Raw genomic sequence first — 12,674 nt, 5'->3', positions numbered from 1 at the left:
GTTGGCGATGGTGTTGGTATTAGCGCTGGTAACGTGGTCGCTGCTGCCAAGCCCCCGGCGGATTGAGCGGGCGAATGAAAAAGCCTTCGCAAAGCTACGAGCAGTGGGTACCATGAGCGAGAAAGGAAGAGGGTCTAGGGCATGAGCAAAGGTTTCCCGCCGTAGCCCGTGAAAGAACTCTGTCCGTCTATTATTCTACGAAATTTACCGAACAAAAGGCCTAGTCGAGCGTGGAGCGTCTTTCTCCTTCAGAAAAAACCGATCCAGCCAGCCAGCCCACCTGCCTACCTACCTACCTACGGAGCTTACAGGCAAGCAGCCAGCTCGATGGAGGCATTGAAGAAAGGCGACGGTAGGAGAAAAGAAAGGAAGAGAGCTCGCCGGGACGCAGTGAGGAAATGAAGAAGGCAAAAACTCATTAAATTTTTAAACAACTTTCCCCGGGAAAAATCCGCTCGAGCCAGTCGCGCGACCGGTCTGGCTGCTTCTATTCTCTCTTTCACAACAGCTTAGAGATGGCGGAGAACCAGCAAAGGTGGGAACTTCAGTGCTGATAGACAGGAGGTAGTGGTGGCAGATTCGGCGCTAGAAGTAGAACGCCAGAGTCCCTGCTGCTGGCTTGCAGCCTTCCATCATCCGCGGAGTTCGCGACTGCCACAACGACAACATGCGACCCGGCTGAAAATAAACTATTTGCCAGGCTTATCACATCACTTTTAATAAGAAGCAGAATACTTTACGGCGAAGCGAGCGACCCAAGTCCCGAGTATCCACCTAGTTGCCAGCTAAATGGCAAGCATCCTCCGGACTGGCAAGCTCCTTCCTCAAGGAATCACGATAGATTGTTCCCTCGGCATCCATTTTTCAATCGTCGTGACAGATGGATTCATCGGAATCCGAGCCGAAGTTTTTTCGCAGAAACTTCTGTGAGCCGCAACTCGCACGAATTCCGCTGGACACCCTGCCGCGAATTCTTCGAGTCCAGTGGTGCCGACCGACCCGAGAGTAGCAGCAGTTTTGAAGGCTACGAGAAACCATTTATAACTTTTTAAGATTAGAAAGTATTGTGGGCGAAATTTTCCATCCGTCTTCGCTCCGTTTGCATACCGCTCAAGCCGCCCGCTCTCGTCCTCAAGATAAACGCTGCAGTGACCGAAATTCAGGACTGCGAATTCCTTCGAGCGGGCGGCCGCGTCGCTCACGGGCCGGCGCGCTGTTCTGTCCCCGACGAGCGCCAGACTTGTCCTTCTGTCTCGCGGCGGTCCCTTTATCGAGACGAAGACTGGTTATCTCGACGAGCCGGAGTCTCGTTATTCTGAGAGCGGACTGGTTATCTCGAAGACTCCCTGTACCGGAGCTGATCTGTTATCTTCGAGTTCTGAAGGCTCCGGCCGTGTGTTGTTACCTCCCCCGGTAGATTGCTCGGCTTGTGCCTGACTCGAGCTGGATAAGACGATGGCTTTCCTTTGTGTTCGAGAAATTTGCTCCTCTCTTTTCTTAGAACGTTGTCGTCGACGGCACGGTGGCCGCGCCGCCGGTACGAGGAGCCGCCGACCGACCGACGACGACGGCATAGTTATGCATATTCATTACAATGTTAAAGGTGACTGGGCCGGCCGCCTGAGGGCCACGTGGCGTTGTTTTGTTTAATATTCGTTTTTTTTTCCTTCCCGTTTCTCCTTATATCCGAGCTCCGCTGGCTTATTTCCCTCCTTCCTGGTCCTGGACCTGCTCGAGCAGGAGCACAGAGGCCAGCGAACCTCTTATATTCTTCCGTTCTTCTTCTTTCGCGGGCAAAAAAATCGCGATGAAAATTTGCCTCGACCACGTTCCTGGGCGAGAGTGTGCCGATAGAGTCACGGGGAAGAGGAACTCGCGCGGAGCGCCGAACGAGATGATGAGCTTCGCTCGGAATATATCTGGAGAGCAGCGCGACGGCAAGAAGTTGGTACAGCTCGTTCAGTCGCAATGTCTATCTTTGCGCCTGTGTATGTATCTCATCTCGGCGACGGCTTCCCTCAGACTCAGTGAGCATTCAACTCTGATTGGGTTCGATCTTGCTCTTCGTCGATTTCGTTTTCCCCCATCAGTCTGAGTGTTTGGGTCTTCGGATCGACTTCCTCCCAGCCATTGAACCTGAGCACAGCCCATCGGAGGAACGAGCTTTCGTCATACCCGTGGTCTCCATCATCTTCGTTGGTGCCCCGCTCGTGCGCCCGCCCCACTGCGCGTCTGTGCGCGGGTGATGACGCCCCTCTTCGAGCGAACGCCTAAATTTAGAACGGAATCGGGTCTACCCGCTTGATGATGCCCAGCCCTCATATTTCCTGGGATGCCGTCCTGAAAATCTTTCGCATGCATGCGCTGATGGACGTTATTCATCTTAGAAAATTTTCTCCCATCTACGACGATGCGATAATCAGCTCTCAGAGACCGAAGACGAGACAGCCAGGCCGAGATGTTATTCCTTTGATGACAATCGTCGGAATTTCCCGGGAGAAGGCATATGGGGGAAGAACTGCGAATTCCGCGGAGTAGTCTCGTTTCCCTCATAAGAGGATAAGTGCGGTGAAAAAAAGCTTCTCAAGCAGCCTCATTTCGCCTAATTATCCACCTGAGGCTTCCACGCTGTTGCCGGTGCAAACGCAGGATCGAGAGGACGGAGTCCCCAGATCGGTCGAAATCCCAACCGTTTCCGGTGTGCTTTGATTGGAACGATCGTCGTTCGATTCTCTCCGGGCGTATTCTAATATTTCGGCGAGAATTGAGTCTGCCATTAGATCCGGGTAAGTGACACCGAGCTGTCGGGCTTGGCCGCCTGCTATGGCGGCTCCGTCCGTCGAGCCGGCAGCGGCCGAATGGACGGTCGGTCGGTCAAGAATCCCCGAATTGCTGCCGGGTCCACTTTCCGTGCAGTAAATCGCGTCGTGGCATTTGCGCCTGTCGCGGAGAAGAAGGACTAGCAGGTGTACGTAAGTACAGCAGCTTATTTTCCTTGTGGAGCTGCCACTTTCTTTTGCCTCCGAGCTCGTGCTATCCGCCTCGCTGAGATCGGCGAGCCGGAATGGCTGCTATTGGTCGGCCGAGTCGGGGCCGAGTATGGTAGGAGCCATGGCTGCAGTCTGGCCGATCAGGGAGGCTTCGACATTAATTCGACAGCTTCGCTCGAGCGCAGGCGGTAAGCGGGCTATTTAAATTGATGACTATATTTCGCCATTGAACGACATTGCAATGGTCGTTATTAGTCGATGCTGTAACGTGGAAGCGGGCGTCATTCATTCGTTCGTTCCTTCCGGTGGAGTGTCATTAGATGCTCTGCTACTACTAGCTGTTGAACGTGATCGCACCATTGCTCCCACCACGACGCATTCGAGACGAAAGTGCTCGAGAAATCCGCTTGCCCGACTACTGAGGTGACTCAGTCAGTCAGAACGATGGCTCCGAAGGAACGGCACACTTGAGAAATTGGCACGCTACGAGCACTCGCTCCGACGATGAGCTCCTCCACGCCGGCCGTGCTCCCGAACTCGGAGGGAAGAGATCAATTTTCTAGAGAGATTCGACGAGGTCCACCTGCCTGCCGCACGATCTTGGGAATTATCAGATATCGCTCCGCAAACGAGGAGCCATCCTCGAACGTGGAGTGCGTCGCGATAATGTCTCGATCGCTCTGATGTTTCAGACGACATTTTTTCTGCTCCTCCGGATGAGAATGCGGCAAACGCGATGTCGTGTGTCATGTCTCGCTCGAGGAGAAACTCGCGCATAGTACGCCACGCTCACATCTGTTCCACGCCACCGCAGCCATCGGTTACAGCAAATTGGAAATCTGATCTGATTCGGCTAGCGTCGACTCGATGCTGCGTCAAACGATAAATCGTCTTGAGCTTCTTCCTCTGTTGCTCGTTGTTGTTGCGGGGCCGCCGGTGCCGCTGTGGGCTTGCCGTTGTTTCTCGACGGCAACGGGAACGATGCAGCGGCCATCCCACCGAGAATCTGGAACGAATCTCCCCGATTGATATTTCGCGGCGATTCGTCGGCGGTTTCGACGGAGAGCAAACTGGAAAAAGTCTCCCTCACCCGCTGGAATATCCGGTATGCGGATCCTCTCGGTTTCTATTCAACGTTTACGGATCGATCCTTTTCGGGAGTCGGGAGGGAAACGATTCCCTGGAATGAGACGGCGGCGCGTTGCCGGAGTTCGTTGACGCAGACAGGGGTTCCGGCTTAAGGCCTCAAGGATTCCACCGAATCCAGTCACGGTGATGAGATGCGCTGATTTGACGCGCTTTACTCGATAACGAATGCGTCGGCACGTCGGACTGCCAACGCAACGGTGGAGTCGCGTTGTTGCAATCTCTCGATATGCGCGAGTCTTTACTGATTCGTGTGACAGATGACACTTCTGACTCGATCCTAATCCCAGCCCCGAACACAGCGGTAGAGCAAACAGCTGGAATCAAGTATTCCGCAATTGCATCCGCGAGCGGCCCGGCGATCGCATCTGCGAATTCCGAACCGAAACTCCAAGCCACGAGGCTAAGCGAGTTCCAAGCTCGCCGCCGTCAGGGCTTCCGCCTCCATTGCGCATCCTCGAACTTCAAGGGCAGTCCCGAGTATGGAACAACCGTAGATTTCGACGGTGATAATAATTATTTCCCTTCGATATCACTTATTATCCCTCGAGATGAAACGGCGCTTAGCATCCGCCGGTCACGAAGCTCGACGGAATGGCTCAAGGAGCCCGACGCAGAATACTCGCGAGCGGGATCCACTTGTGAGTAACGCTTGCGGTACAGCTGCCCTTCCGCTCCCCCGTGCACCTGTTGAAGTTCTACTCAAGCTAACTCGACGCTAATTTTGTTGACAAAGTTTGCGCCTGCATTAGTTGTTCTTCTTTCTTCGCTCTCCCCTCCTCCTAAGAGCAAAGCCGCCGCGTCGTCGCCAGATGACAATAGAAGTGTTCGCTCATCCCGCATGCGGACACGCGCACTCGGTGAACAGTCAGCCTGCTTCTCCTCGACTGAAATTTGCGGCGCAGTAAGCCCAGCGTTGGTAATCCAATATTGCCATTAGGTACAGTATATAGTGTCTCTTCCGCCAAGGAGAGCCGTAGGCTCCAGGAAGAGCAACGGAGAGAGAGAAGCCGGCTGCGAAGAAAAGGCTGAGCAGACATGTGCGACGAAAGGCGTTCAGAAGAGAAGCCTCTGAACGGTGGTGGTGGTGGTGGCGGCGGCTGTGACGGCGAGGAAACAAGCGGGCGACGTTTCATTGTTTGGTTCGCGAGGCTTGGGGTAGTGGTGGCGGCGGTGGCGTCTTCGTCGTCGTCCGTTTTTCCAGAGGCTTCTGAAGACCTCTCAAGTCGTGTTACCACCTGAGCCGCCACCGCTGCTGCTGCTGCCAAGTCCTTTCTTCTGAAAGGGAAGAATCTTTCGCTGGCTGCCTGTATAGTTGGCTGGATGGTCGCATGGCTGGCTACCAGCGAGCGAGCGAGCTGACTGACAGCCCGCCCGAGACGAGAGAAGTCCGCCCGGGGCTAGACAAGCCAACCGCACTCTTTGGTTTTAGTCAAGTCAGAGTATCGCCACTCCGAGCAGCACCGCCCCCTTCAGCGGTGGCTGCCGCGGGAGAAATTCCGCGGAAGTTGTTCCGGACTTTCGTGCGGAATATGCCGTCCCGCTCGGTCCGCCGAAGTCGCTGCCATCATCATCGACGACGACGTCTGGAGTCGGCACCCACCGATCGGGCGGGCGATGGTGCCCCAGGTCTACGTCCCTGCCAAAATTGGCGTCTTTTTGTTCTGTAGTCGCCTCGCGGCTCGAGGACGCGCGGTCTGGGAAAACCTCGAGGAAGAATCGAACTGTGGGGAGGGAAGCTCACCGAGAGACATTCTAAACGCTTTCGGGAGAAGTCGAGCAAAAGCGAATCTGCGCTCCGGAGGCTAGCGGGGGAACTCGCTGTGGAATCTGCCCTGGGGCTGCGCTACGCCGTCGTTCGTGATCTGCTAGGCGTGTTCGGTTCCGTGTGAACGGTTCGTCAATTCACAATAGCTCGATATGAACGAGTTGAATTCGTCCCGCGCCTGAATTCGGAGCATCTCCCGAGGGAGAGATCGGGAAGGAGCCCCGATGTGACTTTCGCATTAATCTACACAGGAACGACTGAATAAGTGATTGTCGGCCAGGCGCCCCCGGTCGATCGGTGAAGGGGCTGGTGGTTCACGAGACCGAAAGACCAAACAAGAAGAAGTAGCAAGAGCGAGTTCACAACTCATTGAATGGACGGCCTACGGCCCATTAGCGTCCGAGAGTCATAGCCGCACAAAAGGAACAACAGGAACCTTGCTCCGGAACGTGGTTCGAATCGCTAACAGCTCAGCGAAACGAAAGGCGGCGGTCGGTGCGGAGATGGTTCGGTACAAACCCGCTGCTAAATGGTACGAATCTCCTTCCATGTCAGTGCTCTGTCTCTCTCGCTTCCTTGGTCTCGATATTTCGCTCCGTACGCTAGTGCGAAGTGACGCACACACGCGGCTGCTTTTCTCGTTCCTATATTCTTCACGACCCCTTCCTCCAGCACCACCGCCACTGCCATCGACGACGACGCTCCACGACGATGACGACGACTTATGCCCCGAAACGGAAAGGGATTTGCAAGCTATTATTTATGCCGTCATTTATTACCCTTCCGCAGCTCTCCGAGAGCAAGCTGCAACACCGAGCGTTGCTCTCTTCGTTTTCCGTCAGTTACTCGCGAGCTTCTTCCTGAATATGTTTTTCTCGCTGAGATCGTCGCATGACTTATCAGATCTCGTGATTTGTCTTCCATCTGCAGGGTTCCGAATGCTTGGCGGGGAAATTTTCTGCTCCCCCACCCCTAGGGGGCCCCTCTGAGGAGATCTGAGCGCAAGTCGCTTCAGTCGTGAACGCTTTCGTGGAAGCACGAATTCCTCCCGAGAACTCTTCTCCACGTATCATTCGGGGTTGGCTCTCTCCCGGCGCTTTGAATACTCACGGCATCCGAATGTTAGGACAAACAGAAATGAGAAAACAGAAACGACGGATACAGAAACGGCGACTAGGAAACGCTGTCAGTGTTTCTGCCGCTGCTACTGCTCCTTCTCCTCCTGCTCCTCCTGATGTTGTTGTCTTTGAGCTCGGCGAGCTTAACTCGATTATGAGAACGTTATTGCATCATGGTCGCCGCCGCCGCCGCCGCCGTCGTCGGCATCGTCGCTGCTTCCGTCGGCGTCGTCGTAATACGAAATGAGCATTCGTTGCCAAAAGTGAACGCCTTGACGTTACGTTTCGTTGGGACTTTCGCCGACTTGTCAAACCAAGTTCAACAACGCTCCTCCCCGAAAGTTTCGCGCGGTCTCGAGCGGAGAGTGTCGGGAAGAATTTCCTGAAGACCTTCCCCTGACGCTGATGACGTGTTGAACGCAGACCGAAAGCTCCAAGAATAGGATTCTCCTCGGGACGATTATTTTTGTGCGGTAGCGGCAGCAGGTGCCATTGACCGATACTCATGGAGATAGGAGAACGACTCCTGTGGAGCTGCTGCAGACGGAAAGCGTTGGAGAGGGCATTCACGGCTTACATTCTTCCCGAAAGTCCGCGTAAACGTTGAATTCCCATTCATCAATTGAAAGAAGACTCCAGTATCTTCGGAAGCTGTGCGTACGCGTGGAATGGTCCATTTTGCACGTTCACGTAAAGATCAGGAAGTCCTGTCGGATTGTGATCTAGCGAATTTCAGGCTCTGACCCGGGAAGTGCACGTTGGAGCATTCTGAACTAGACTCGATCGACTCAGCCGGAGAATTGCGTTCCACCGAACGAAAGCGGAACGCGAGACATTGTTCAAGGGACGTCGGGGAAAGAAGTTGTCAATACTTGTTCATGTCGTCACCGCAATATGTAATCGAATCAGTTGACTGAGGATCGTTCGAGCCGCTCGCGATTCTGCATCGACGGTCTCCGGTAGCTTGAGTCTCCTCAATGAGACGCAGAGATTCCCTGTTCGATTCCCCGTCGTTCCTTCCAGGGCATAAAATATCCCCCATGTCTTTATCAATTAGTTCCCCCACTCGGATTATATAGATCGGTCTTTGTCAACTTCCGGCTCACTCTTGATTTCCCTCCGCTTCCCGTGCCGCCACCGTCATCATCGTCGTCGTTGTTGTCGCGGTGGAGGTCGCCATTACGCTGATCTGCGAGCCACTTAAGCTAATAAGAGGAAAACAAGAAAGCAAGTTTGTTCGTATCGGTTCCTCTTATTTTCATCTCAGCGGTATTGGACTTGACGGAACTGCTAGGAATGGCGAACACTTCCGCCCGATCTCGCATAAACGCACAGGAATTCTGACTCTTCCGCGCATCTGCCAGGCAGAGAGTTGGTCGCTCGGTCGAACCGTCAGTCGGGGCATCGGCATCGCGGGTCACTTATCTTCCACAACGTTTCGCAGAGTTATGACGGTCGTAGCCAACACGGCAACGTTCGCTTAAACACTTCGTGGTTGCGTTGAGTAGACTTCCGGCTAGCGAGAGGTTACGACTTCCTCCGATACCGTGCTGCTGCCACCACTACAACTTCTTCTACGGCTGTTTTTACTTCTAGTTCTATCACCTCTCCCGCACGCTTCGAGGGACGGACGGTAGAGGCATGACCGTCCCTCCGAGCCTCCACGTCAGCAGCTGGATCATCTGCGTCGTTTCACGTGTCCACATGGCTGTTACGTGGCGGTTCGTGTCTCTCGACACGCAAATTTGGCCTATTTTGTGGCTTACCACTTCCGTCTACGAAGTGTACCTAGCCGAGGAGAAGGACATCTGTCCCCCACGATGGATCCATGAGCGGCCGCGGACTGGAGAGGACCTTCAGAAAGTACTCGGGAACCCAATCTATTACTTTGAGCGTGGACGGAAAGAGGGAATTCGTTTTGGAACTGGATGAACGGGTGACCGGCACAGAAGTGAGCCGCTGACTGCGCGGCGGCCTGTCGACTCTATAGAGGAGGGAACGATATAGCCAGCCATCACCATAACCGTACGTCTTGCGTACTGTCGTCGTCTGACCGCCAAGAGCTCTCCAGGTCAAGATCAAGAACGCCCCCAGCGGAAAAGGAACTCGTAGAGGCCAGCCCACAATGTGGGTCTGCAGCTTCTAGCCGTACGATCCTTTTGATTCTTCCATGACGGAATGGGATTCTCCCCTAAGTGCCCATGTTCCTCGTGGATGAGCTCGAGCGATTCCTTTCCGTTCGATTCATGAATCGTCATTCACCGTGGTCTTCGCCTACCACGAACCTATCGGAATTATTGAGGAATTCTAGCGCACGAAAACCGTCGGCTCGATCCGACGGTATACGAATAATATCTCGGAAGATAATTGGAGAGACGAGTAATTGAAGCACCAGGAGCCTTCCAGTTCCTTATTCCCCACAGCGGTGTTGGATGGTTCCCGAGGTTTCATTAGGAATGGATTCCGTGCGGAAAGCGCGACGTTCCCCTCGTCAAGTGCGAGCTCAACAGGCGTAAACCATCCCTGAGGATCGTGCGTTATAATCCACTTCCTCCTCCGATCTCTTTCCACTCTCGTTCGCTGTTCTCATGCATTTTCCCTTCGACCTGCGAAGTTGTTCAGAAGTGTGTGCATCGGTCTGTGAGGATCCGGGACGGGCGGGCGGGCGAGCGAGTCCGTCCGTCCGTCCGTCCGTCCGTCCGTCAGTCACTGCAGTCGGCTCGGGCTTCTCGGACGACCGCATCCGGTGCCACTTCCGATGTCGTCGGTATGATTCCTTAATCCGCGAGCTCCCGCCGTCTCGTCGATGTCTTTTCCAGCCACTCCTCGATTGGTTGGCTCTCTCCGAGTTGTTGGCGCTTCTCCGACAGCTTCCGCGGTTCTTCTCGTTTAGAGTGATGGCGGCGGCGGCACCGACGACGATGCCGCCGCCATCGACGACCCAGTCATGAATTATACATGGCCCAATGGCACGACGGCTGTTGCTACCTGTCGGCCAGTGGGAGTATGAAGAAGCGATGCCGGAGCACCTATCAGCGCTATCCATACCGTGGCGCGTTGTTTCCAGGGAACGGAACAGTTACCTACCTCCGCATAGGAGACAAGGGCGCGGCAACGAGTGTCTATGACAACCGAAGCACCACGACAATTGATTCGATGGAATATACAGTGACGTGCGTGCCGTGATCTTATTCTGCTGCCGTCACGGAAGCCTATGAGAACTGTCCTGCCTATTCGATAAGCGGAGCTGACCCGGACTCGTTGTTTCTCCTTTATCTCGAGGCCGACCGAGTCGACCAGCCCGAATAGCCTCAGCCAACGCCTCTCTGGAGATTCTCCTCGCTGTTCGCAGGCTCCATACGACATTGTTTCGTTTCCAGCGGATGAACTCAATTGGTAGAAGATGACTGCGCTCAGCAGGCAAACCAGTCGGTCGGGTTGAACGGCGGCCATGATTCGAGCGAGTGTTTTTTCTTCTCCGTTGAAAGATAGCGCAGAAGGGCGAGGATCTACGAGACTTGTTTTCCATTCAAAATCGCTGTAATTGGCGAGTCATAAATTTGATCCCGAGCCGCGGGGTGCTCGGAGATACGCGAAAACTCCACATTCGCTTCATGTTCTATTTTCCTCGGACTCCTTCTCTTGTGCCTTGTTGCTCGCCCGGGCTTTTGTCTCCACTTTCCGTAGTCAGCCCCTCCCTGTGCGTCGCTCGACCCGGAAGACCCGACCGTGTTCACCGAGAAAAACTCTCTTCGAGATCCCATTAGAGCTGCGCGGCACGCGGAGTGCGTCTCTCGGTCTGGCGGAGTCGATCTTTCAAAAAGCTACAACGCTCTTCTGTCTCCAACGTTTCGGTAGACTTACGGCGGGAAATTTTGCAGAGGGAAACTCCTTTGAACGAGTTCGTCGGGCTTTATTCGTATCTCTGGTTGGGCCTCGTGTCCGCCGACCCACCAGGCACCGGAACGCGTCATTCGGGCTCGGTTCGCCTCCCTTGCGATAGTGCGTATAGAGGAGTTTTTTTCCCGCAAGCGTCTGCGGGAATTCCATGCGGAGCTTTACGGGACCTCTCGACCGCGTCCCCCTTCCGCATCCGGGGAAATTTCGGTAATTGCGTGATGCACAACATCCAGAAACCCAGACCGTGCCGACTTCACCGGGCTGAAGGCTCCGCGAGGTCTCCGCTGACTCGCAGGACCCTGTGAGCTGAGTTTCGCTTCCCTCCTCTCCAGATCTAATGTCTTGGTGTTGTTCGCGTGCCGAACGCAGCACCGTCGCTGTACTGTCGCACACCGCGTAAACTGTCGGGCGGTCCACGCATACTCCTCAGCTCGCGTGGTAGTTGGTTCATTCCGGCGGAATGCGGATTGGCCCTCCGTGCTGGACAGCTCTCGTTGTTGCTCGCCCTCAGGAGTTTCGAAACAGAAGGTCCCTTCGGAGAAAAATTTCACGGATCGTCAGAGTACGGGTACGAATCGGAATCCCGTATTCCGACCTGATCAGCTAAAACAGGGTGTCGTCGTGGTTGCAAACGAGGGCGTCGCAGCCTTTTCTCTCTCGCTGTCACTGCATTGTCGACGGGGTGAAGGACGTCGTGTATGGGTTCCAAGGTCGACGGCGATCCCAGTCGGAGCCTCCGCTTATGGCTCTTCTCTTTCGTTGAACGCGCCGGACACCTTCATCGTGACGGCCCTTCCTCCCATAGCTCGGTCGGGCACTCCTCACGCCACAATCGACGGGGATGATTTCTCATCATTCCCCGCGGTCTGAATTCCGACGAACTCCTCGGTGGAATCGGAGCCCGTTCCTCTTCCCATGTTCGAATCGAATCGACTCTTGAAAACTCCGACTTTGTGGCCCGAAAGCCTGCTCCTGAGACCATCTTTCCGGCTGTGAGAGAAAATCGTCGTGGGGGAGGGGGCAGCAAACGAGAAAGTATTCCTCGCGAGTTCCCAAGTTTGCGACGTTTCGTTCTGCTCCGTTATCTCGACTAGTGGGCCGCGATCCCTCGAAAGTCTTTTCTTTCCGCTCATCATTCTTCGAGGTAGCCGGGATAACGGCCAACACCGAACTCTTGGTCGAGTGTCAAATTTCCCAAGGCTTTGAATTACTAATGGACTTGGAGTGTCGACTCCTCGCTCGCCCGCTCCACAAAATCTCATACTCCAAAAGCGACTCCTTCCTCGACTTTTTTTCCGTCTGAATCGTTGTGCTTTTCCGATCCCCCCACCATCTCTACTGGTTCTTGGATCCTGGAGTCATTTCTGGCTCATTGAGTGGAGCGACCAGGGTCAGAGTCGCTGTAACCTTAGCCAGAGTTCAGGTGTTGCTTAAAATGTATAAGACTCGCGCTCGTACACTGGCATATGCTTGGAATGCATATGACGACGTGCTCGCCAGCAGACTAGCTTGCCACGACTTCGGCTCGCCAGTCATGCCCGCATGCACAACACCACCGGTCGAGCATAAGTGACCTACTTTGAATAGAAGCGCTTACTTACGCCTTCGCTTGCGTTACACCTACCGCGTGGCTACCTCGCCCGCTTTTGAGGAAAGCGTGGGTACGCGAGGTCGCTGCGTCCACCTGCTCCCCCAGAGATCCTCAGCAGCTCATGGAGGTGACCATCTGACATTAACCGCCCGTCATCGTTC

The sequence above is a fragment of the Galendromus occidentalis genome, unplaced genomic scaffold (assembly GCF_000255335.2).
Source record: "Galendromus occidentalis unplaced genomic scaffold, Mocc_1.1 scf7180000076357, whole genome shotgun sequence".
Taxonomy (NCBI): domain Eukaryota; kingdom Metazoa; phylum Arthropoda; class Arachnida; order Mesostigmata; family Phytoseiidae; genus Galendromus; species Galendromus occidentalis.
Note: the sequence above shows the minus strand (reverse complement) of the source record.